Source organism: Lissotriton helveticus, chromosome 4_1, assembly GCF_964261635.1.
Source record: "Lissotriton helveticus chromosome 4_1, aLisHel1.1, whole genome shotgun sequence".
Classification (NCBI taxonomy): Eukaryota; Metazoa; Chordata; class Amphibia; order Caudata; family Salamandridae; genus Lissotriton; species Lissotriton helveticus.
This window is the reverse complement of record NC_136063.1, coordinates 1,653,829,528-1,653,853,965: the sequence shown is the minus strand read 5'-3', so window position 1 is coordinate 1,653,853,965 and position 24,438 is coordinate 1,653,829,528.

Genomic DNA, 24,438 nt, shown 5'->3' with positions numbered 1-24,438 from the left:
TTTAGCCCTAGCCGGTAATTGCGGGGCGTCTATCAGCGAGTGGACCGATCTGTAGATTGTTGAGACTAGTTTATTAGGTGTATCGTCTTGTAGCATGCGTTGCAGTGGTGCAACGATTTGAGGCTCCTTCGGAAAGTCGGGTGCAAGCGCTTTGAGTCCCTGGCGGAGTCTAATGTATAAAGAGACATCAAGTGGGGATAGTTGTATGCCTTCGCTTAGGTGTTCTATGGAACGGAATGTTCCAGCATGATACAAGTCACCCCATGTTTTGACATTTATCCTATGAAGCAGCTTGCGAAATCCTGCCTCCTGTAGTAGGGGCATGCTTGGGTGATAAACAAGGGGTAAGAGTGGCGCGTATAGTACATCTATCCCCAATCTGCGAGTCAGTTGGGTCCACGCAGTCACCGGGCTCAACACTGGTGTAGACGATTTATCTCTGCCGGAAACTAAAGTATATAGCGCACCATCAATTGGTATTGGATGAGCCAGCCAATGCTCCGCCGCTAGTTGAGGCATGTATCGTGGTTGCCGCACCCAGTAGAAGGCATAATGAGCCTGAGCAGCTTGATAATAGAGCTCAAAATCGGGCACGCCAAACCCTCCCTGGCTGTATGGTCTAATAAGGATATCCCACTTGAGCCGAGGCAATTTCCCGCCCCACACTAATCTGATAAGCTCAGTTCGAAGTTGCTTGAAAAAAAACCTGCCCAGTAGTAAGGGATATTTAAAAATAAGTATAACAATTGTGGCAGGATCACCATTTTGATCAAAGATGTTCTACCTGCCATGGAAAGAGGTAGGGTGATCCATCGGGTTATATTGTCTGTAATACGATTCATCGTCGTTCCATAATTGGCCCTCATCAGCTCGTCTCGGTCCTTTTCTACGTGGATACCTAAATACTTGAAGTCTCCCTCACACCAAGCAATGGGGTAATCTAGCGGAAACTGTCCAGTGGAGGCCGTGAGAGGAAATAAATAGGACTTGCTCCAGTTGATCTGGACTCCCGAAAGTCTACCGAAGCGAATAAATTCCCGAAGAATCGGATTTAAATTAACACTGGGATCACGTATATATAAAGTAATATCATCTGCGTACAGAGATATAAGTATTTGTCGTTGGAAACATCGCAGCGCCTTGTCGTTATGGTGTTGTCGCAGCTTTGCTGCAAGTGGTTCTGTAGCTACAGCAAACAGCAGCGGCGATAGGGGCATCCCTGCCTGGTACCTCTAGTAACTTGGAATGTAGAGCAAAGTTTGCCATTCATAAGCACCTTTGCCACTGGAGCTTCGTATAATAGCCTGATCCATGAGAGAAATAGGGCTGGGAACCCCATGCGTTCCATCACTTGGTACCCTCACGCCGCTTTGCTCATTAGGCTTTCCGCGCGTTGCGCTTTATTAGGCGCGCTCCTGATATTTTAACTTACCTGTTTTGTATCTCTGTTGAACTTAGTTTCTTTCCCCTGTTTTTAACTGGGCTACATTCTTCCCCTTACTCGCAGCATAATTGTTTGTGCACCGCTGCTTAGCGGGTCCGGTTCCCGGGGCGCCATCTTGGGGTGGTAGGGACACTTTGCGGGCGCCATTATCGAGCGGTCTAGCACTCCGGCAGTCTCGCGGGACGCTTATTTAAAGCTCCCCTCAACGCGCAGCGGTTTCGCGCAGCGGGCGCGCCTTCCCTGCGCCTGAGTCGTACCAGAGTCCTGCCCGTCTGCGCCCGTCAGCGCTTAGAAGGCGCGGGTCGCGGCAGGACTCTAAGCTCAAGCCTCTTTATCATGACATCGCCTACTATCTCATATTTAAGGGAGGAACTGCTGGCCATCAGAAGTCGGGTTATTAATTGTAGCCAGGGCCTTGCCTTGTTGACCCGCTATGTGGTCCTTATCAGTGTACATGTGGAGGTTGGTCCTTGAACCCTCCTGTACCTATCCGAGTGGTGGAGTCGCCACTTTCGCACAAGAGCACGACAGGATCGCGCAAACTCAGTATCTGGAACCTAAATGTTAGATCACTGGTCAAACATCATCAGGAGATACATGACCTCATCACGGACGAGTCTCCCGATTTATTTTTCTTAACAGAAACCTGGCTACAGGATACGCATTCATCCATCCTTAACCTGGCCTTCCCCCCGGAATATTCCATCTTCACACTCAATCGTGCTACCAGGGGTGGAGGTATTGCGATGGCCATTAAGTCGTGTAATCCGTGCGATTGGAAAGTCGTAACACGTCCAGGATGTGAGAGCACCCTCTTTAAAGTTTCGATTAGCCATCATTTCACCTTTTCTGGCATTTTGATTTATCGCCCTCCTGGCTGTGATTCTGCCTTTAGGGCAGCTCTCCCTGACTTAATTAGCACTTTGGCACTAGGATGTGCGAATTTCAGCATTCTCGGAGACCTCAATCTCCACTTTGACTGCCCGACCTCCCCCACTATCAGTAGTATTCTGGCCGACTTAGAGGCCTTGCAATTTACCCAGCTGGTCACATCTCCCACGCACATTGGAGGGCATATCCTTGACCCTTTTATCACCAACTTAGCAGGAGCTAGGGCTTTATGCCCTACTCAGATCGCCTGGACAGACCATATGCTGGTGAAAATGCTCTGCCCCACTCTTGAGCATCTTTTTAAACCTCAGGACAGAACAGTACTCAGGCGACACTGGAATAAACTGAGACTGGAGGATTTCTACCTTCTGCTGGAAGAGGCTCCGTTGGGCCCCATAACCGATGCGGAACATGGATATGATCGCTTCTGTGAGCGGATTACACACGCCCTTGACTTATTGATCCCCATGGTTTGGTCTAAGTGTCGCACAAAAGAACCCAGCCCTTGGTATGACAGTTCTCTAGCGCTTCTGAAAAAAGCCTGCAGACAGGCGGAGAGGGAGTGGCGGAAATCGTTTGACCCTAGAAAAAAGGCATGCTACTTCGCCAAAATCAAATTCTACCACAGGGCAGTGTGTAGAACACGAGCAGCCTTTTATGCCCAAGAATTCCAAAATAGCTCCAATCCGTCAAAACTCATTTTTAAGGTGCTAAAGGACTTGATGGCTAAAAGGGCAACGGCGGCGGAAATTTGTTCGGACTCCCACTGCGAGGACCTGGCCTCCTTTTTTCTCGAGAAAGTTCAAGCCATTTATCGAACCTTCCCAAATGGTACTCACATCTCGGAGCCGGTCAGCTGTAGTCTGGGTGGATGTGAGTCTCTTACTACCCTGCCCTTTCTATCAATTGAGGCCTTCAACACTTTGAGCCTTAAAATTAAATCAGTATCCCCTGTAGATCCGCTGAAACCGGCTCAGTTCAGGATTATATCCCCGTTATGCCGTACTCCGATGCTCTCTCTGATCAATTTGTCTCTATCTTCAGGTGTAGTTCCCAGTAGGTGGAAACAGGCTGTAGTTACACCTATTTTGAAGAAGGCTATCCTTGATCACCTCAAACCCGAGAACTACCGCCCTATTTCCCTGCTTCCTTGGGCTGCGAAAGTAGCCGAGGCCCATGTGAATGGAATTCTTTCTGACCATCTTACTAGGGCTAACATCCTTGATCCCACCCAGAATGGTTTCCGTGCGGGTCATAGCACGGAGACGGCCCTACTCTCTATGGTCGAACATCTGCGTTCTGTGCTTGATGCGGATCGGACGGCGGCACTATTGCTATTAGATCTTAGTGCCGCGTTCGACACGATCTCGCACAGGATTTTGCTTCAGCGCCTAGAAGAAGTAGGTGTCAACGGCTCCGCCCTCTGCTGGTTTCGTTCCTTTCTTGCCGAACGGTCTTTAAGGTTGTGATCCCGCCCGGCCAGTCTAAATCATATCCGTTGGAACTAGGTGTCCCGCAGGGCTCTTCGTTAAGCCCCACTCTATTCACCCTTTACGTGAGGCCGCTGGCTGCGGTCGTCAAACAGTGGGGCTTGACGATGGTCTCATATGCAGACGACACGCAGCTGGCGGTCACGTTGAGTGGGGACTCTGACATGGAGGCTCCTAGGTTCCGTGGCGGACTACGGGCAGTTGCCAACTGGATGAATTCCAACTGTCTCCAGTTAAACACCAAAAAGACCGAGGTCATGGTGGTCGGCAAGCAGGCGGAATTATGGGGTGACTTGTGGTGGCCTCCTGAACTGGGTGTGACCCCTACTCCAGCATCGGAGATAAAAAATCTAGGGTTTTGGCTGGACCCGACCCTTAGTTACATCTGCCACACTAAGAAGGTGGCGGCCTCCTGCTACGGCATTATCCGAGGTCTAAGACCTATTCTGAAATTTTTCGATGCGCCCACCAGGCAGCTAGTGGTTCAGGCGTCAGTGTTGTCCCGGCTAGATTATGCTAGCTCGCTTCTGGTGGGGATTAATCAGTCGGAAGTCATCCGGCTGCAGCGAGTTCAAAATGCTGCAGCCAGAGTGGTGATTGGCCTGCCAAGGCAGTGCTCTGTTTCAAACACGCTGCACACTCTCCACTGGCTTCCTGTGAACCAGAGGATAAAATTCAAGGTACTTTGCCTTGCTTTTAAAATCCTCAAGGGTTCATCTCCCCAAATTTTGGAGAATCTCCTGGTGCCATATGTACCCTCGCGAACCCTTAGATCTCTGGGCCAAAATCTGGCAGTTGTCCCGCGTTTTAGGTTGAGCAGAGTTGGTGGTCGCTCTTTTCGGGTGCTGGCGGCAAAGTTGTGGAACTCTCTCCCCCCTCACACCCGGGCTCTTGAAGACCTCTTTCTGTTCAGACGCGCCATCAAGACCATTCTATTTGTTTAGACTATACCTCTCTGCTTTACTGTGGTTCTATTTTTCTTGCCTTTTTACTGAGTTGTGTTTTGTGTACCTTGCAATGCGCCGGGACGCCCCTTTGCTGGGGCAGCTGAGCGCGGTATAAGTGTAGATAACATAACATAACATAACATAATCCCATTCCAAGGTATCAAATGCCTTGGTGGCATCGAGGAAAATGGCCGTCATCGGTAGGTCCTCGGATACCGTGTTTAGGATCGAGAAAAAGGTGCGCAAGTTATGAGATGTCGCTCTGCCAGGTACGAAGCCTGATTGGTCGGGTAAGATCAGGTTCGGAAGCAGGAGACTTATACGAGTAGCAATCAGTTTAGCCAGGATTTTCGCATCGTAATTAAGCAACGAGAGTGGCCGGAAAGAATCACATTTATTTGCCGGTTTACCTGGTTTCAGTAGTGAGGTGATCAGAGCTGTGCGCATAGAGGGGGGTAAGTGGCCCACTTCAAGGGCATCTTCATACACCTCCCTCAATACCGGAGCCATAAAGTCAATGTACATTTTATAAAATTCTATTGGGATCCCATCAAGTCCCGTAGCCTTTCCCGACTGCATGTGCATAATCGCATCTCGCACCTCATCAAGCTCAAATGGGGCGTTCAGGAATGCTCTCTGTGCGTCGCTCAGCCATCCCAGGGATACAGCGGCAAGGTAATCTTGCAAGTGCAGATTTCCATGTCTGGTGGACGTATATAGTGTGCTGTAATGTTCCACAAATGCATTAAGTATCTGCGTAGTATCCCTATATACCATTCCCTCCGAGTTTTCAAGTTCCAATATAATATTAGAGGGCCGCCTCAGTTTAATAGTTGCAGCTAGCGCCTTTCCCGGCCTCTCACCTTCACCCAGTCGGCGAGCTGTCCAATATTTGCCCCGAAATTTGGGTCCTCTAGCAGCCTCATCTGTATATTCGGTCAGTGTGTCACGTATGCTTGAGAGGGTGGTATTATCGGGACATTCAGTTAAAATAGTCTCAAGTGTCTTAAGCTTGTCTTCTAAGTGTTCTAGGCGTGTCATTATACTCTTCAAAACTCCCGACCCCTTAGCTATACAGATGCCCCTCAACGTCACCTTGAAGGCGTCCCAAATAGTTTCTCCATCATTTACAGAGTCTTTATTACGCTTGAAGAAGTCTAAGCACTCCTCACGTAATTCCTCCTGAAAGACATTATCTAGCAGCATCGTAGGTTGCAATTGCCAGGCAGTCGCGGGGGGCCAAGGTCCGTCGACTGTAGTGTGATTTTGACAGGCAAGTGATCGGAATAAGTTCTAGGAAGGTGTTGCGCTGTATAAAGCTGTGGTGATATGAATATATAATCGAGCCTCGCCCATGAACGTGCTTGCGCCGTGAAGTGTGTACCCTCCTTCGCGTCCATGTGTATGCGTCTCCAGGTGTCTAGAAGATTGTGATCTTTGACTCAAGTAATGTTATCCTAGCTCTAGTGTAGTGATGGGGGCAGGGTGCGATCTGTCCATGGCCGGATGTAGTGAAGTATTAAAATCACCTTTCCAGAGAAGGTGCTGTGGGCCCGTACCTACAATGGCCGCCCATAAGTCTTCAAAGAAATGAGGGTCATCCGTGTTGGGGCCGTAGCAGCATACCAACGTGATTGCTATATGTCCCAATCTACCCCACATTATACAATACCTCCCATGGCTATCCACTTTGGTGCCTGCCAAAACAAAGGGTGTACCTCTTTTTACCAGTATCGCCGTACCTCTAGCATACGTCGAGTAAGAGGAAAAGGCGGTGTGCATTGCCCACCTGCTCGCAAATGTGGAAACAGGTTGAGGTCTGACATGGGTCTCTTGGAGAAAGGCTATGTGTATTGAATGGCGATCTCGGTAGGATAAGTTTTGTCGCCTTTTACTCGGGTCTCCTAGGCCCCTCACATTCCATGTTAGCACATTCAAATCAGTACCTGCCATGAGTACATTTGTTCTCGAGGTGTGTAGCAGCACGACAGGAAGGGCCATAGCAGCCAGTCACTGCAATCAGTGTTAGTTATAGGGTGGTCCATCTCGTTACCCTGCCAACTCATTAGACCAGGCCTCATAGAGGCATACCTGCCAGTGTAGTATCGTGTAGGAACACGCCTGTGTACATTATGCCCTGCGAAATCCATCTCTCGATTAACTCTATCATGCAATCCTGTCGGATCTAACCATAACATCTCTGCGACATCTGTTACTTCTAAGTCTGCAACAACATTTCCAAACTCCCCCCCTTCCTCCCACCTTAACTGAGGTCTCCCCAACATGGTAGCAATAAAGAACATCAGTGCCTTGTCCTCAGCAAGTCCAATGCATATATCATACAGCAGGCCAATTTCTCGAGTCGTGACTCGGCCACCGAAAGGCACCCTTGATCCGTCACCACCCCTACTCACAGCCAAATCGAACAACAAAATACAGTCCCAAGTATTTGGCCTCTTATTTCCATTCGCTGAAATTTTACACATTGCAGTATCTAAGCGGTTACAGCTAAGCACGTTTATCATTGATGCATCAATATCACCTCCGACACTACAGAGCAATAAATTGTGTAAGAAGGTCATCTTCCCACCCCCCACCCACTGAAGCAACCCCAACTTGCCAGAATCCCCATCCCACCCCCCACTCCCCATAACCGCTAAACAACCCAACATTTGCAAGGTAACCAGTATGTCCAATGGGGTATACCCTAAGGGGGTCATCTAAGGTCTGCACAAATCCACCCCCCTCACCGTGCCCTTCGTCCTGTACGGCCTCCAACGGGCACAGTTAAGGGGAAGGGGGTGGTGCCTGGAATACATTACCACCAACAGTCCAATACCTGTCCATGGTATTCTTGCACAGCAGCGGAGTCCTCTCACGACTGACGACTTCTCGAGGCCGCTAGATTAGTGTCTATAGGGCAGCATTACGCTACAACAATTGGACCACCAATTCACATGTCTTCATGCAGGGATTGTTCGTCGTCATGCTCTTCGTCGCCATTATTTTTGTGGCCAGATCGTACCCGACGTAGACGTTTCAAAAATCATCCACTTGTTGTGGATTCGTGAAGAAGTGTTGCTTTGCTTGGTGAGTCACCCTCAGCTTCGCCGGGTACAGCAACGCATAATCTATCTGCAGGGCACGGAGTTTTTTCTTAACATCCAGAAATTTACGTCGCTGTTCCTGCACCACAGGTGTAAAGTCAGGGAATAAGGAGAAGCTAACGCCATCACACGAGAGATTGTGGTTGGTGCGTGCTGCCCGCAGCGCAGTGTCGCGGTCACGGTAGTTGAGGAGTCGTGCAATGATGGGCCTCGGCGGGGCTCCAGGCTTAGGCTGCGGTCCAAGCGAGCGGTGCGCCCTTTCGACAATGAATTGCTTGGAAAACGCTTCCGTCCCAACTGCAGCAAGCAATATCTTTTCCACGTAGTCCTCCATGCGCCCTGTGTTGGTGGATTCTGGTACACCTACCACGCGAATGTTATTCCTTCAGCTGCGGGCTTCCAACTCCTCATTTTTCGCAGCAATAATCCTGAGGACGTTGTCCATTCTCGAGAGCTGCATGGCGTGAGAGGCCGTTGTATCTTCATGATCCGATATGCGCCGTTCGGCTTCCGAGATACGCTCTTCATGTACGTCCATTTTTTGCACGATGGCGTCCATTCTTGACGAGATCCGGTCGACTTTGTCCACTATCGTGGCAAACCCCTGCCTCAACTCCTGCATCAACTGTTGTATTTCTGACGCGGAAGAGTCGAGACTCGCCCTGGTTCTCGATGGGCTCTGGGAGCCTGCTGCATCCGATGCATGACGCAATCCTTTCCTGTTACTTGCGTTCTCGAATGCCAGCTTAGGTTGCTTGTTGTCCGGTTTACCCATTTTGGGCCGCTTGGAGGGGCTTGTGGTCACGGACGATGGTCGTTTTTCTCGTCCCTCTCGGCCAGGGCCGGAACCCGTGGACATGTGCACGATGCTGTGCGATTGGGCGCACCCACCACCAGTGTGCAGAGGGGTCCAGTTGGCCACCCGGTGGTGCCACAGAGGCGTGAAAAGGGGCTACCACACCACTCCCACCAGCGTAGCGCCCACTTCACACAGTTCCACTGCGCTTCCAGCACCTTCAACGGAAGGATGAGGGCATGTGAGCAATAATAGGTCCCTGGTATATAATAACGTTCTTTCTTGTGGTATCACCTGGAGCGTTCTTTTCTACTGGGCATATGAGGTGCGATGTGGGCTACGTGCCCCTGGGTCGTGAAGTGCGGCCAGAGACGTCGGTGCTTGCGCCTCAGTACCGCTCAATGGCAGTCTTTCAACTGTAAAGCATTCAATGACTAATCCCCTCTTGCCTGTTCTCGCAGTTTTTGCACCCCATCACTTTGATTCTTGTAGAATATTTCGCCCGGGCTGGTTCAGAGCTCCCCCAATCTCACAACTTCTCCGAGCTCGGGTGCAGCGCGATGACCTGAGTTGTCAATGGTCCCATGCGGATGTGAATGCAAAGAGCAGCATTCTACACCACTCTACCGCCGTTCAGGAAAGGCGTAGGAGGCGTTGTACCCCAGACCTGCTCGGTGCCCCAGAATCGTGGAGTGGTCTCGGTGCGCGTTGCAGGGTCCTATAATTCTCGAAGAGCCTGTAGCGTCTCACACACAAATATGTCGCCTTTAGCGTGTATCTTGCACAAATTGTCGTAGCGCCGGTAGAGGCCCCTTCAATGATCCCCAGCGACGGGTCTCGTCACTCACTCCGGTTGGGTCGTCCGGGCAGCCTCCACTTGAGAAACGGGACCTGTTAACCACCAAAACCGCAATCCGTCAGCTCAGAGCCTTCCGGTTGCTGCTGCGGGGGAGCCGTGCCGCGTCCAAGTCTGCTCTAACACTCTGTCACGGCTCGGCAGTATATTCAAAGAACGGGGGGTGGGAGTTGGTTCTTTTTATTTTAATGTCTTAAAGTTCTGTTTTTGTTTCTGTCTCCTCCCGTACACCCCGCTGGCAGCTGCCGGTCGTCTATGCTGTTGCGCGGCAGGTGTGGGGCACATCCTCTCGCATGGACGTCCGAATTCCCAGTTCCTCACCAGAGGTCAAGGCTCCACCGAGTTCAGTTCACAGCCCCCCGGCACGCAGCAAATGTGCCTCACCGTGTGTCAGCCGATGTCCACAACGTCCAAGGACTGCCCAGTGTCCTCCGTCAGTTAGCAACACCGAAATCAGGGCGCCGCCCCGGCGGTGTTTTCCTCGCGAGGCCTGTGCGCCTCGTGGAACGCAGCGGGCTAGCGTAGTTTCCCGGTCCCTTCAGTTCGCTCCACCAAGCTCCAGCTTAAGTCCCGGCAAATAGTCCGGTCCTGCTAGCTTCTTCGCGACAAGTCGGAGAGCCTTCAAATTTTCGCCGATGCTTCCGAGCTGTGTTCTCGCCACTTGTAGGTATTTTCGACAGATATGGAGTTAGTTTAGGCGGATAACTGAAGGATTATTGATTCAGGCTGCAGGAACCTCACGCTAGTGCGGCCATTCTGCTAGTGCGCCCTCTAGCGCCCCCACTCTTTGAAATATTGTTGTGCTGTGTTAATTATGCCTTACAGAATCTTGATTTTTTTTTAGAAATCTGGGATATATTTTGAAAAGTCGTCGCTGGGCAGCAGCGTGTTGTGTGTATTTAATCATGACAGGGGAATGATCAGAAAGGCCTCTGGGTAGGGGAGTTGCTGCTGCCATCTTCCCCAGACTATCTGCCAGTGTGAGTATATAGACTATCCTAGACAGGCTATTGTGAGCCCCAGAGTGGAAAGTGTACTGTTGTTCTAAAGGAAAACAGATATGCCAGTTATCTATGAGGCCGAAAGCCTAGAGGAACTCTGGAGTTTGTGTTGCGCTGATCTCTAGGGGGTTTGCGATCGAGTGTATCGTCAATGGTGGCATTAAAATCTCCGCCTATTAGGAGTTCCCCTTCTGGCATTGTGAGTAGAAGTTCACCTAGAGCTGGGAACGCCACTGTGTGAAGTGCTGGTGGGTTGTACACTGAAACTATATTATATACTTGTCCTTCCACTGGCAGGAGATTGCTGCAAACCATCCCTGTTCATCTGTCCACACCTGGTTAATAATCACTGGAAACTGTTTACGAACAAGAATGCCCGCCCCTCGTGGACCCGAGGTAAACTCGGAGTGTACCACCATCCGATACCCCCATCTATCTAGGGCCTTTCAAGACGCACCCATCAAGTGTGTTTCTTGAATCAGGGGTATTGCCGGGGTGTGACATTTAATATATTGCAGGACTAATCCTCTCTTTATTTTGTCACACAATCAGTTAACATTCCATGTGAGGAGTGTGAAAGGGGAGCCAGCTGTGGGGGAAGTTATTGGTGTGGTGGTTGCTCTGTTAGGTAGTGCCGTTGTCAATGTCATATCTCTTAGTCGTGACGTGTAGGTCTCTGTAGGAGAATGTGTGAGAAGTGTACCATGCAAGGGTTGAGACAGAACCGTAAACGGTTGCGAACATGCTATAAAAAGAAATACGTACAAGGTAACCATACCCCCTACTCACCCTCCTCCCTGCACAACGTACCCAAAACTGCCCGCCTTCCCAACTTCGCAGAGTGCTTAATTCCCTTCCCTGGTACCTTGATGGGGCGGGGGGAGATTTCTCGGGTAGCCCTTCCATCACCCCCCATGTCTGTGTATTACCTTGTTGGCATTTCCATAGTTTCTGATTTACACTTTAAAATTTTGCACAATGGACAAATCAAAACAGGTGTGCGCTGTTCATTGTTTAATAGGTGGCCCGCTGTCCCATATAATCTTGAGGGAGGCATTTGTCTCAATGTCACTCAGGCTGCAATGAAAGGATTCATTCCATCTTGGCTGAACTGTATGCATCTTGTCCATCCCGCTACATAGTATTCCACCAGCCCCCTCTTGATCTTGTCCCATAGCCCATTGACATTCCGTCATCACCATAAAGGTAAGGGCCTCAGCTGAAGTTGTCATGCCCACTGTGTACATTTAGAAATTGTCCTAACGATGTGAGGAAAGCTCACAAAGCCCTTGTGTTGTCCTGTGTTAGTATGTCCTCCAAACACCTGTGCGGCCAACAAAGAAACAAGAACAAGCAGTTGCTCCCCCTTCCCAACCAACCTGCCTCCCTCCCCACCCCCCACGACCTTCCTGCATCACTTAACCATTCCATCATATAATGACTGTGTGCTGAAGGAGAGGTCTGTCGCCAACCCCTACTCCTGGGCACTTTATCACTTACAACATTGGAACAAAACAAAAGAAGACCAAGAAGAGTCTCAGCACAAACTCAGTCACCCTTGGGGTTTCGGGGATATCTGCTTCATGTCCCGCTCTCTGGTTCATTTATGCCATTTCAGGGGTCTTGATGCTCAGGATCTTGTGAGTGTGCCAGTGTTGGCTGTTGTTGTATCTCTATAGCTTACTCCAGCAAAGAAATTCCGTCTGCAAGGGGATGCAAACTCTCAGCCTCTGCGGAAAGCTGAGCCCCTGATTCTGAGTGGGAGGCCTGCAGTCACGCCGGGTCTGTGGCCTTTTTTTAATAACATTCTTGATTGACTATATTCTCCGTCTGTGTCTGTGGAGAGCCCCCTTCCATATCTTGCCTTCCTCTGTGGGTAAGGGTTTTCCCTGCCCTTACGCTGCGATCCACGGCCTCCCCTCCATCTCCGCTGCTGGCTGTTTTAAGTCTGGCATCCAGGTTCTGAGGCAGTCATAGTTCGGATCTTGATTTCCTCTGTGGGTGTAATATCGGCCGTTGCTCTATCCACGCTCAAGCCTCCTCTAGAAATTGGAAGAAGTGTGCTTTGGTAAAGGAATTTTAGTTTTGCAAGGAACAATAGCATGTATTGAAGTTGAAGGACTCTTCGTTTCACTTTTACAAAGTCAAAAGTACGTCTCTGACATTGGAACTTACAGCTATAATGTGATCATGTCCCTGTCCAGGAAGTTAAGAAACTTTGCTATGATGGGCCTATGTGTGGCCCCTGTGGGCAGCTTGGCCCTTAATGCCTTGTGTGCCCGTTCTATTACAAAGCATTTAGAGAACTGGTGGAAGCATGTCTTTCAGTTTGCCGAAAACACTAGTACCTTCTGCGCCCTTCGGAAATCCAATGAAAATGAAGTTATTTCTGCGTGCTTGGTTTCTGCGTCATCCAGGAGCCACATGACATCTTTATTTGTACCATGAGGGTCCTCCACCCCTTTCCAGAGATGTTGTAATGTGTCTTCCACCTCTGAGATTCAAATCTCAGCCTCTCTTGCTGAGACACTGCGTAGGTCTTGGCACAATAGGGACACTTCAGAGGTAATCCCCCCAGTCTTGCCTTCCGGTACCTCTCTCGGTGATTGTAACCCTTGCAATAGTATGGCATTACTCGGCACGGGCTGTGTACCCTCTTGAGTATCTACCTGATGACCCACAATTTTGGTATACCAGTCCAATTTCCCTGTCGCTGATGTTTAGTGTATTTGTCCTTTGCCATGATATTGGCTGATCCAAAATATTGTTGGTAGTGGGGCGAGAGTACGGTATCCCCTCGTAGATTATCACACAGACTATGTTAGTCACCCCAGGAGGAGGCAAGTGGATGTCCACTCAATGTCTAGGCCCGTCCACGCTGAGCCGTGACATGCGTTAGGTAGAGTCACTGATACCAGATAGATGTCCCACTCTGAAATGTTGCCAAGTTTGGTGAGGTGATGAGGTGCAGCGGGTGCGTACTTAGGACCATGGTGATATGGCATCAGAACAGGGGTCTCCTTGCTGGGGGCAGTCTGGTCCACTCACAATTGCCACTGGGTTGGCACTGGGCATCCGCCGCCCTAAAATTCCTGTGACAACATACACGATTTTCCCACTGTGCCACAGTGTTCCCCCAGATGGGGGGATTTTCAGTCTTGTTCACATGAGCAACCACACACAGCACTTCCGCAGCTAGTGTTTCGTCACAGAGCTCCCGGCTGCACCGGCCATGTCTCTAGGCCCAGTTGCCTGTCTTCGCTACACGAGTGCCTTCAGTGCTGTCACCTTCATAGAGGTCCTCTGTATTCCAAGCCCTCACATTCTGTGGGACACCGCAAGTCCCTGTACGTCCCCTATTGCCCAGGTACCCATATCCAGGGTGTGTCCCCACCGAGCGGCACCAGATAGATGGCCCAGGCTCCAGACAGTCCATGCAGGCTGCCGCTTCACCACAGGGACACCTATCAAGATGCCCGTCACCGAACAGTAGCAGCCCAGCCCAGGCGTTTCCCTTCGGCGCACAACTGCACCTCCATACAACTTCCCCACTCTGGCCGTCCCACTAGGCCTCAGCTGCGTAATCCCTATCACCCGGGCAGCTCTTGGTACAGCTAGAGGCCCTTACCGTGGGGGGTAGTGGGGAGTTCGGGCATCTTAGTGCCATACACTTTTCACAGGCCACCTCTGCACTCTGCCGCCATAGGCACAGCCATTGGAGTTGCCAGTGCGGGATGGCAGCAGTCGAGCCCAGGACACTTTTTGTTAGTGCGTGGCGCCTTTTTATGTTTCTTTAGTCCACCCGAACTGCGCATCTCCCGATTTCACAGTTCTATGGGGTATCAGGGCTATAGCCCACCAGATGGCCACTCAGTGGTACATTGCTGCCGTGTAAATCACCAAGGATGTTGTAAATGTCCCTTATAATGGCATCATTCTTGTCGGATTAATCAGCTCTGGCAGAAGCTCACAGAGAGTGCGACTTATTCGGCCATTCTGTTGGCCACACCCCCAGGCATTTGTAATATTAATCGTATTCCACCGTATCCTTACAGGTACAGCTGCTGCAACATTTTACCCTTCAAGTTCACCATCCGGGACATTCACTTTGTAGAACAGATCTACCCTTTTTTTCCTGACAGCATAAGCATATAAATCTTCACCTACTATCATCACTGGGTTTTTGAATAGTGGGTTTAGGTGACTTAAACACTCAGGCACCTCACTGGATTTTCTCCTTTGGGTATCATGCAAGGTTGAATCGCCATGTTTTTTGCATGTGTGTTCACATTCTTGGTGCTTCTTCCTCACGGTACAATCGGTGACATCTAACCACTCAACCTTTTCAACTTAACCTGTTTTGTGTCCTTTGACTGTTGTCTCTTCTACTCACAGAACACATGTGAGCTATATGTATATAGTCTCTGCAGCCTTGAGCAAGTACTTTTGCTAGACGAGACACGTGTCGGCTGCCTGTTTGCACAGACATATAGGTGCACTGCTACATGAAGACTATTGGAATAAAAATAAATGGTCACAAATTTCTTTGAAAAGAAACTCTTCATTGAATCTTAATTTACACGTACCATCGTCTATACAAACTTGACAAGACTTTGCTTGTGTGCTTCAGCACCTATTATTCTTCTTCTAGCTACCGAATTGGGGCCTGCATGGGATAAGAAAAACACCCATGATGGCAGGGTGTTGGTACCAAGCAAGCACCATCTTTGCACAGTCTGTTGCCCATTGTCTATCACTGTGACCACGCTTTGGATGTGCAGACTATATGGTATTGCCATCAATTCTGTTTTTGTATGTTAAGTAACCTTCCAGGGGAAGCAGCAGCGTTGGCGGTATGCTAATGACTCATAAACATGACTCTGAGAGAACAGGAACGCGAGTTACCAAAAATTACTGAGGAATCTTATGCCACATTAGAGATAATTTGGAACCCAGACCTATTAAACCACAAATTAGGAGTAATTCTGAAAACGATAACTCAAGTCAAGTCAATACCACTTTATTCGATTATTTAAAATCATACAAAGTACACACAAACATAAAAAATTACATTCATTATGTTCTGTAAAAACATCATAAAAAGTTTTTATAAAATTGTCATTAACAGTGTATTTAAAAATTTATCAGAAGGCGTACTTTAAAAACATGAGGTAGGCGAAATTGTGAAGAAGAAATAACTTGTCCTCAATAAAAATTCAGTAGCAGTGATCATGAGCACAAAATATCCATACCATCAATGTTATTTATACATCTTAACTTCTTTGCACGAATAGCAGCAACCAGAAAACTAGCCACATTAAAAATTACCCAGGGAGTATCAAGCAGCTGTAAATATAATAAAGCAGGCCTCACCTGGGCAATCCCCGAACGTCTTAACAAGGGTTTTAAAAATTTTAACCTGCTCTCGTAATAATATCCGCACAAGAAAGTAAAGTGCATTGTATCCTGTATAGACATATCATCGCATTTACAAAGTGCCGTATCCTCAGGTTTACTCCACCCATCAAACACTCCCAGGGCATAATGCATTAAATGAAACCTAAACTTTGTCAATAGAATGCGGTGGAAAGGCCTTGTGACTATCTGTAAATACGGCTCTATCGATGTTGTCTTGGACAGTAAATAATGAGCTCCAACAAAAGGTTTTTTAAGCTCACTCGCCTCCCTCTCCATCGCTCTACGGGCCATAAAATTTTTCTTCACCCAAACGATGTCCCCTTTAAGAATAGAAGCCGGGTTTTCAAATAGGTCAGGTCGGCCCAATTGCCTCAGCTCATGGCAAACGTAGGATAACCAGTGGATATCCTTAGCTTTATCAAGTTTAAGACAGTCTTTCATTATCAAATGATTTAGGTGTAGGTCTGAATTAATCCATACTTTCAGCCAACATATAAGGGGGGCCACACTAATGGAATCAGCCACAAACCCCATCCCTAGCTCCTGATGTACTGAAAAGGTAGGAGAGGATTGGGGACTGCGAGGATAGAACGGAAGAATTTGTTCTCAACTTTTTGTAATTCCTCCGCTTGCTTATACCCCCAGATTGCTGAACCATACAATGCTGCTGAAAGGCATTCAGCCTTATAGATGGAAAGTACAGCTTCGCATGGCCTGGCTCCTAGTCTTTGGGCAAAACTTTTAACGGCCGAAGTTGCCCTGGTCATTGAGGTTTTTTTTGCCAGAAGTTGGGGGGGCCCAAGAGTATTGTTCGTCGAACAATATGCCCAAATATGTGAAGGATTTTACCCTTTTTACTTCTGCATCCTTGCAGAAAAATGTTCTAACCTTCTTTCTTCCAGGCCCCATTACCATAGTGTGGGATTTGGCACTGTTTACAACCAGATCCAGGGAATCCATAAAGGCCCCAAACGCACTCAGAAGTCTTTGTAGACCGAGTGGGGTACGGGCTATTAGGACCGCGTCATCCGCGTATAGGAGAACTGGGATAAAAGTTTCTCCTATACGCGGAATGACCAGTGTAGATGTTAACAAATATTTATCTAAGGAGTTCACATATAGCGTAAAAAGGAGAGGGGCCAGTATGCACCCTTGTCTGACCCCTCTACCTGATTTAAAGGACCGTGAGCAAGCTCCTTCCTGGGTTAACCTTACACTTGCCATTAAATCCCTGAGTAGGTCAGCCATAAAATATACCAGGCCAGGCTCAAAACCCATGTCCAGTAACATTCTCCACAGCTTTGATCTATTAACTAGATCAAACGCTGTGGAGAGGTCCATAAAACCAAGATAAATCGACCCTTTGGCCGCTCTAGTGTACTTCTGTGATAACAGATAAAGATTCAGGCACTGATCCTCTGTGCTTCTGCCTGCTCTGAAGCCATACTGGCAATCCGACAAGATTTTATTATCCGTGGACCATTTTGTTAATTTATTCAGTATGACTCTACCCATAATTTTCACCAATGAATCAATCAACAAAATGGGTCGATAGCAGCGCGGGTCCCCCCTTTGTCCCTTCTTAAACACCGGTATTATGATGGATTTAGCCCATGTTTCAGGAAAACCTGCTTTAGTAGTTGTATTAAAAACATTTGTCAAGATGTTTGCCCACTCCTTTGGATTACTCTTGAATAAATCGGCAGGCACTCCGTCTGGGCCAGGCGCCTTGTTACTTTTGGTATCATTTATGGCCTACTCCACCTCCATTATACTAAAAGCTACATCTCTCTTTTCATCATCGCCCGTGTCTGACAAACATGGGGGAAAATTTGTCTTACTAGCATAAATCATTTCAAAATGGGAGATCCAGTCCTGCTCTGGGATATTAATGTCCAGTAGCCTATTCTCATCTCCGGTATAAAGAGGGCTGTTAACTATATCCCAAAATTTAGCACTGTCCTTCAATACTGCTGTGTCCATTAAACTTTCCCACGTCATTTGTTTAATTTCCTTTTTTCTGGTTAACTGGGCATTTTTATAATCTTTCCTTAGATCCTTAATTAAAAGATTATCTCTGGGTTTCTTTTTCAGTGCTTTCAACAAGGATTGGTGCGCCCTAGAGCAGCTGGAATCAAACCATCGTTTCAGTTTAACCGGTTTATGTTTAGCTGGGCATGTAAGTTCCAGGGCCACCTGTTTTCAAATTTTTTCAAAGGCAGTAATTATTTCCTTCCCCTGTGCAGACTGATTATTACATATTTCCAGCTCATCCTTGACTCTAACATGTAGGCTATTTAACAGACCTTCAGGTATAATTTTAGACCATTTCAGCCTCTTCCCTCGCTCTTTTGTTTTGACATGTGTTGGCCCTCTAACCCCTGACCCTAATTCTAAATATTCAAAAACGCCATCAAGTTTAATAATCACTGGATTATGATCACTGAATTGGGACAAAATTGCATTATACACAATTACATGTTTTCACAAGGCCGGTGAGATAAATATGTAGTCGATAATTGAATTATTCTCCCGACCCTTAAATGAGGAAACACTCTCTTGGTTGTCATAAAAGCTCGGTTCATATAAATCACAGGATGCCAGAAGGTATTCCAGCGCCTCCCCCTTCATAGTATGTTCAAAATGGGGGACTGATGCAAACGCGGGACCATGGTCCTCCCTTATTCGACAGTTATGTTTACACAAATGAATATTAAAATCTCCCACAATAATAATATGTACGAAAGTGGTTTGTCGACTTTTATAATCTTCTAAAAAATGGGTCAAAAGAAGAAGGTGTTCGTTGTGTTGCCCCCCTCCTCTGCATTATAAAAATTTAACACAAGTGTTTTGCCATAGCTTAGGTCCATAAATTCTATAGCAAGTACATTAGGGGATCGAACATCCAACATTCTTACTGTCCCTTTTAATCTAATGGAGACTAGGAGCATTAGCCCTCCCTTTGATCTCCCTGCTAAAGAAGGCAGCGCAGGCACTGTATAAGTCTTATAGCCATCCACCCAGAAGTCTCCCTTCCTATCCCAAGTTTCTTGGAATGCAACAATGTCTGTGGAGGTTAATGATGACAACCAGAGAGAGTCATCCCTTTTGGACCGTAGTCCCGCAATATTCCACGACATGACGCTAAATATATCTGACTCTGTGGTTAGATGGTCAATATCTTCTGTTTCAGGTATATCTCTAAAAGTGATATGTTGAACAGGTGATATAATGGATGGGGCTAGTCAGTCAATTTCTATATTGTCTGACAAGTTTGAGAACCTGTTTGTCAGTACAATAGGATCATGTCTCATTTCTATCTGGGTCACCTGATTTGTGGAATGGGATGAGTGTTTTCTGCCCGTAACAGCTGAGGTCCATCCTGTCCCTTCCATATCATGAGGCTGTAACGCTACTCGGTTTTGCTCAACCGCCACACTTTGAACTATTGCCTGCGATGCCCTCTCGCTAATCCTTGGCGGATAAAAGAATCCTAAAGGGGCCGCCCTCACCCTCCCTTCCTCAAACCTCAGTTCAGAGGCATCCCAAAGCAGTCGCGGTGGGTGACTTGCGCTGTTAAAATTAACTACAACGCAGTCACCTTCAATCTCCTTTCTAGTGTTCCCTAGCCATCCAACCCTTCTTGCCATAGAGATATTTGAGGAGATACCAGTGCTACCCGTACAGTTTTGGTCACACAATCTCTTTGTCAAATAAAGTAACCCTTCTGTGGACTCCCTTTCCCCCACTTTCAAAGGTAGAACTCCCACTAGGATAGTCACAAAAGGTGCTGCAGCCGGAGGGAGGTTTATCCATGGCTGTACAACCGTTGGCCTCTTGCGCTGAAGCTCGGCCTTTACCCCATGTTTCCTTGAAAGGGTAACTTTGTTTAAATCAGTATTGTTCCCTGTTTCACTAGGGATGTCATTCTCTCTTTTGCTGCAGCCTCAGTGCCCACATTTGTTTTTGTACATGTTTGCGGGTTGTCTAATACCAACAGGCCAGAGTCCCTCCTCCTGTGAACATTTGCACCTGTCTTCTCTGACCCAATCTTGTCTCTGCTATGAATTGACCCCTCATTATGTGTTGTTAGTAGGGAGCAACTATGCCCATTGACAGCCGCGGCTATTTTTTCACATTTCTTCCTTAAATCAGAAACACAGCTATTCAAAGAGTCTACAATGTCTTTAGCTATAGTGGTCAGGATAAGCTCCAACCGCTCAGTAAAAAAGTTCTCCAAGATGTCCTGGATCCTAGTTTCCAGATTAGATATTTCTTTATCATCGTCCAGGACATCAATTTTGTTGTTCCCCACTTTGCGCTTCCTCTTTCCCCTTTGTCCTTGTTTCGGAGAGAGACTGGCACCTTTATGGGGATCTGTGCATCCCACCCTCGTTGACAAAGGTGAACTAGGGGTAATACTTTTTGATCTATCGTCTACTACCAAAGCTGGGGTGATAGGGCCAGTATTCGCCTTGGTGTTTGCTATTATTACGGTGGGCTCCAATGGGACGTGGTTTACCCGATTGATTACGTCACTAAGAGAGCCTAACGGGTCAGTATCGTTACTCGCTAACCCAAGTTCCTTCTCTGCTGTGGCAATTTCAGAGGTCAATACTCCCACTGCCGAGGTAAGGTAGGAGATGATAGTGGCTGTTTTCCTGGGAACTTTGAGTTTAGTTCCTCCCTGATCCAAAGAGATGTGTAACTTTCTCTTACCCATGGTAGGATGAACAGCCAGGAGTCAGAGCCCGGCCCGGCCTCCTCTGGCCCCGGATGGCCACAGATGGCCCGCCCTCTGCCCGGGCTCCGCCCACGCGCGTCCCGCGGCACGGGAGGTGCTGCTGTTGGTAAAGCGCCTCCGGGCGGAAGCAGCAGGCGTGAGGGGGCGGCGTCCCGGTCAGGCAGAGGACGCTGGGAAGTGTAGTCCCACAGGGCAAGGCTCGTCCCCTCTCGGCGGCCGGAAAACTCTACGGCGGCGGGGGAAAGCGATGGCAAGTGTGAGCCCCCTGAGCAGCATCTATGGTGAGTGATGCTTCCTTCTGAAAAGCCCCCAAAACAAGCAGAGGCCCCCGCTCCTCCGGAGGTGCTGCTGTTGTTTAAGTGCCTCCGGGCGGAAGCAGCAGGCGTGAGGAGGCGGCGTCCCGGTCAGGCAGGGGACGCTGGGAAGTGTAGTCCCGCAGGGCAAGGCTCGTCCCCTCTCGGCGGCCGGAAAACTCTACGGCGGCGGGGGAAAGCGATGGCAAGTGTGAGCCCCCTGAGCAGCGTCTATGGTGAGTGATGCTTCCTTCTGTAAAGCCCCCAAAACAAGCAGAGGCCCCCTCAACTCAACTAACTCAAAGCAGGCATCAGATTTTTCTAAGAAGAAGTGGGATAGTAAGAAACAAAGAATAGACCAAATCGCAGGTTGGATCTCCTCAACAGGTCACTGAAAAGAACTATAATTTGCTTAACAGTGATAATATTAAAACCCCTTACAGGTATCAGGATACGGATACACGTTCATCTTGTTACTTTTAGGAGTCATCAGAAAAAAGTTTGGAGAGAGGTGGGCGATGAGAGCGCAGATCAGAGGAGTGCTTGATACAGAAGAAAGACTCACAAAGCTCTTCTGACTTCATAATAAACAAGCATTGGCATAGCCAATAGGTCTCCCCTTTGGGACCTTATAAGTGTTTAGTCATGCAACACTTGATGCTGTTGCACCAAGTATATTGTGCTGGATAGCTAAATACTTATAAGGTCCCAAAAGAGAGACCAAATGGCTTTGCCAATGCGGCAGATGCTAAATAAGTGTCTGTTGTGCCGTGTTTATGCCTCCCTCTGCCAGCTGCAGTGAAGATGTGTGAAGAAGTAGGAAACCATACAGTGCAGGATAACTTGCTTTATTAAGATCAAAGCAATATAAGATCCCATCCACAGCAGACATTGGCATCAACTGCCTCAGCAAAGGATTACATCAGAAATATTCTAGAGTGTGCATGTGCACATAACATTCTAAAACATTCTACAAGCCACATTAATTGAAGAGAACGATGCCACAAGATGTATCTCAGAATCGTTCTTAGAGCATCGACAGTGCACTCTGGAGTATCTAAATAAAGATTTACAGCAATCTGTGGTGTAAGGAACAGAGCTGCTGACTTTGGAAGTTGGGAACAGAGTTCGAGTCTCGGCCTAACAATCTGTGATTCTGTGCAAATCAATTGATCTCCCATGCCTCCAAAAAATGAATGTATTCTTGTGTTATGTACTGGTGCTCATATAAATGCTCCAATCAATGCCTTCGGGTTGAGTTTGCGATATCTAGAATGCAAAAAAAGAAAGGGCAAAAAACCCTACCGCTGTCTATTGTAAACCGCATCGCCTGACAACACTCAGAAAACACACACATTTGCCCTGCTTGCATCTCATTGCCTCTGAGACCCCCAGCTTAAGCACATAGTACGGTTGAAGAACCCCGTTAGGTGCTGCTCAGCTATGCTAGTCTGCACGCACGTGAATAACAGAATGCACCCTACATCCGTTGCATGATTCTAGGTGTGGCAAGATATCATACAAGCTATAAGGGACGATTTACTTCAGCAAGTGGAAGGTTCACATCTCTCTGCCTCCCCCCACCGAGACCTTATTAGGGATGATAGGGCTGAATAACTTGGGAGATAAAGCTCAAAAACAGACTGTGTAGAGTTCTCCTTGTCTGTCACAAAGCTCCTTTCGCCCACATAATCCAGACCACACAAATCTTCGTAGCATAAAAGGCTACTTTATTCAAGACATATGAATTCCCATCAAATAACCATTTTATTATAACGATGCAATTTGGCAATTAAAAACTGAAACCGTTTGTCATCTTAAATTTGCAAATATATAACATCGCACCAAAACTATCAATCTAATTTTCTTGTGTCACAATACTGAATTAAACTTCCCCAACCATTTTTCTTTACATTCTTCCCCTCAATTGTTCTCAATAAACTCACCCTACCCCCCCCCCCACGAAGGACTGGACAAGCCCGCTCTAGACTTCTCCTCCCCCGATTTACGCCACCCAGGAAAACCAAAGAGTTTTCCTGGACCCCCACCCTCCTCCTGAACTGAAGCGATTTAGAATTTGGAATTGCACCATAAATTAACATTTAACTCACGGGCCAACATATCCCTGATTTCCATTAAGTAATAGGCTACTCCTAAATGCGATAAATGGACTCCGTCCTCTCTAAAAAGGTGACTTTCTGTGCTGGTGATATTATCATGCGCAATACATTTGATCTGCATTACGGAACAAAATACTCTCATGGCTTTATTCAGCTTTCTTCTAGCTTTCTCGACTGCTGTGTGACACCTTGCCTTTCTCCAAGACTGCCTATAAACAAATTCAGTCCAAATGAGGCGAGTGTTCGGCCAATTGTTTTTTAAAACAGCTAAGTCCAATTGCATCGTTTTGATGAGCGTTAAGCCCGATAGTTCAACTAAATCATTCTCTCCTAAATGAAGAATCAAATAATCAGGACAACCCCTAACATGAAACAAACCTGTGAGCATCGGAAATAAGTCCTCCCATTTCATGCCTCCTTTACCCTTCCATACCAACTCATGTCCAGCGCTGGGGATACCGAGTGATCTTCCATAAGTTTGTTTCTCCGCAAAAAGAGCCGCCCATTTAACAAAGGAATGACCCACCATCCACGGTTGCTTTTTTAACTTTGAAGGTGCGCCCGAACATCACCTAAATAGAAAGGCACATATTAACATGCGGCAAAAATGTTTATTACCTAAACATATTTATTTACGTACATATCGTTTATTACAACTTGATTTCCATCTGCCAATACGTTGCAAAATTTCCAAACCCAGCCCCAATCGTGATGCTTCCGTAGCTGCCCCAATTCTGAACGAATGCGTGGCAAAATCGTTTGGGTACTGACCTACTAACATTAAAGTTTTTCGCAGAACAGCCAAGAAATGAGCACTCGTTATTTTGGTACCATCCCTGTGAATGAAAATAGGGCCCTGCTGAAATGCACCTGAAGAAGAAAACTGTACCCATTCTTGCATTGCGGAACCGCGGCCATTTAGAAAAACCCATATGCCCCTGCCCATCTGATCAGTCTTTGATTTTTGAAGCCAGATACCTAATTTATGTCCCATTACTGAAACCTCATCACTGCATAAACCCCGGTCCCCACCCAAACCCAGTACTTCCGACACCCTGAATGCGCCAAAAAACATCCAAATCATTCCAAGTCAGAAACGTACCTTTTCCCAAACATTATAACAACAAACTGAAAGATGCTCCAACATTTGTTGTAATAGCTCAAACGTAATAGGAGCCCGGAGCTGCTTGGGCCTAACTTTTTCCCTAATGAGCCCTTTCAGCATTTTTCCAACTAAAATGTTGTCAACTGGGTCAAAACCCCATAACAATTGGCCATAAAATGACACACCAGATGACTTTCCCGCAATAGTTGTGTGGGATAAACCTTTA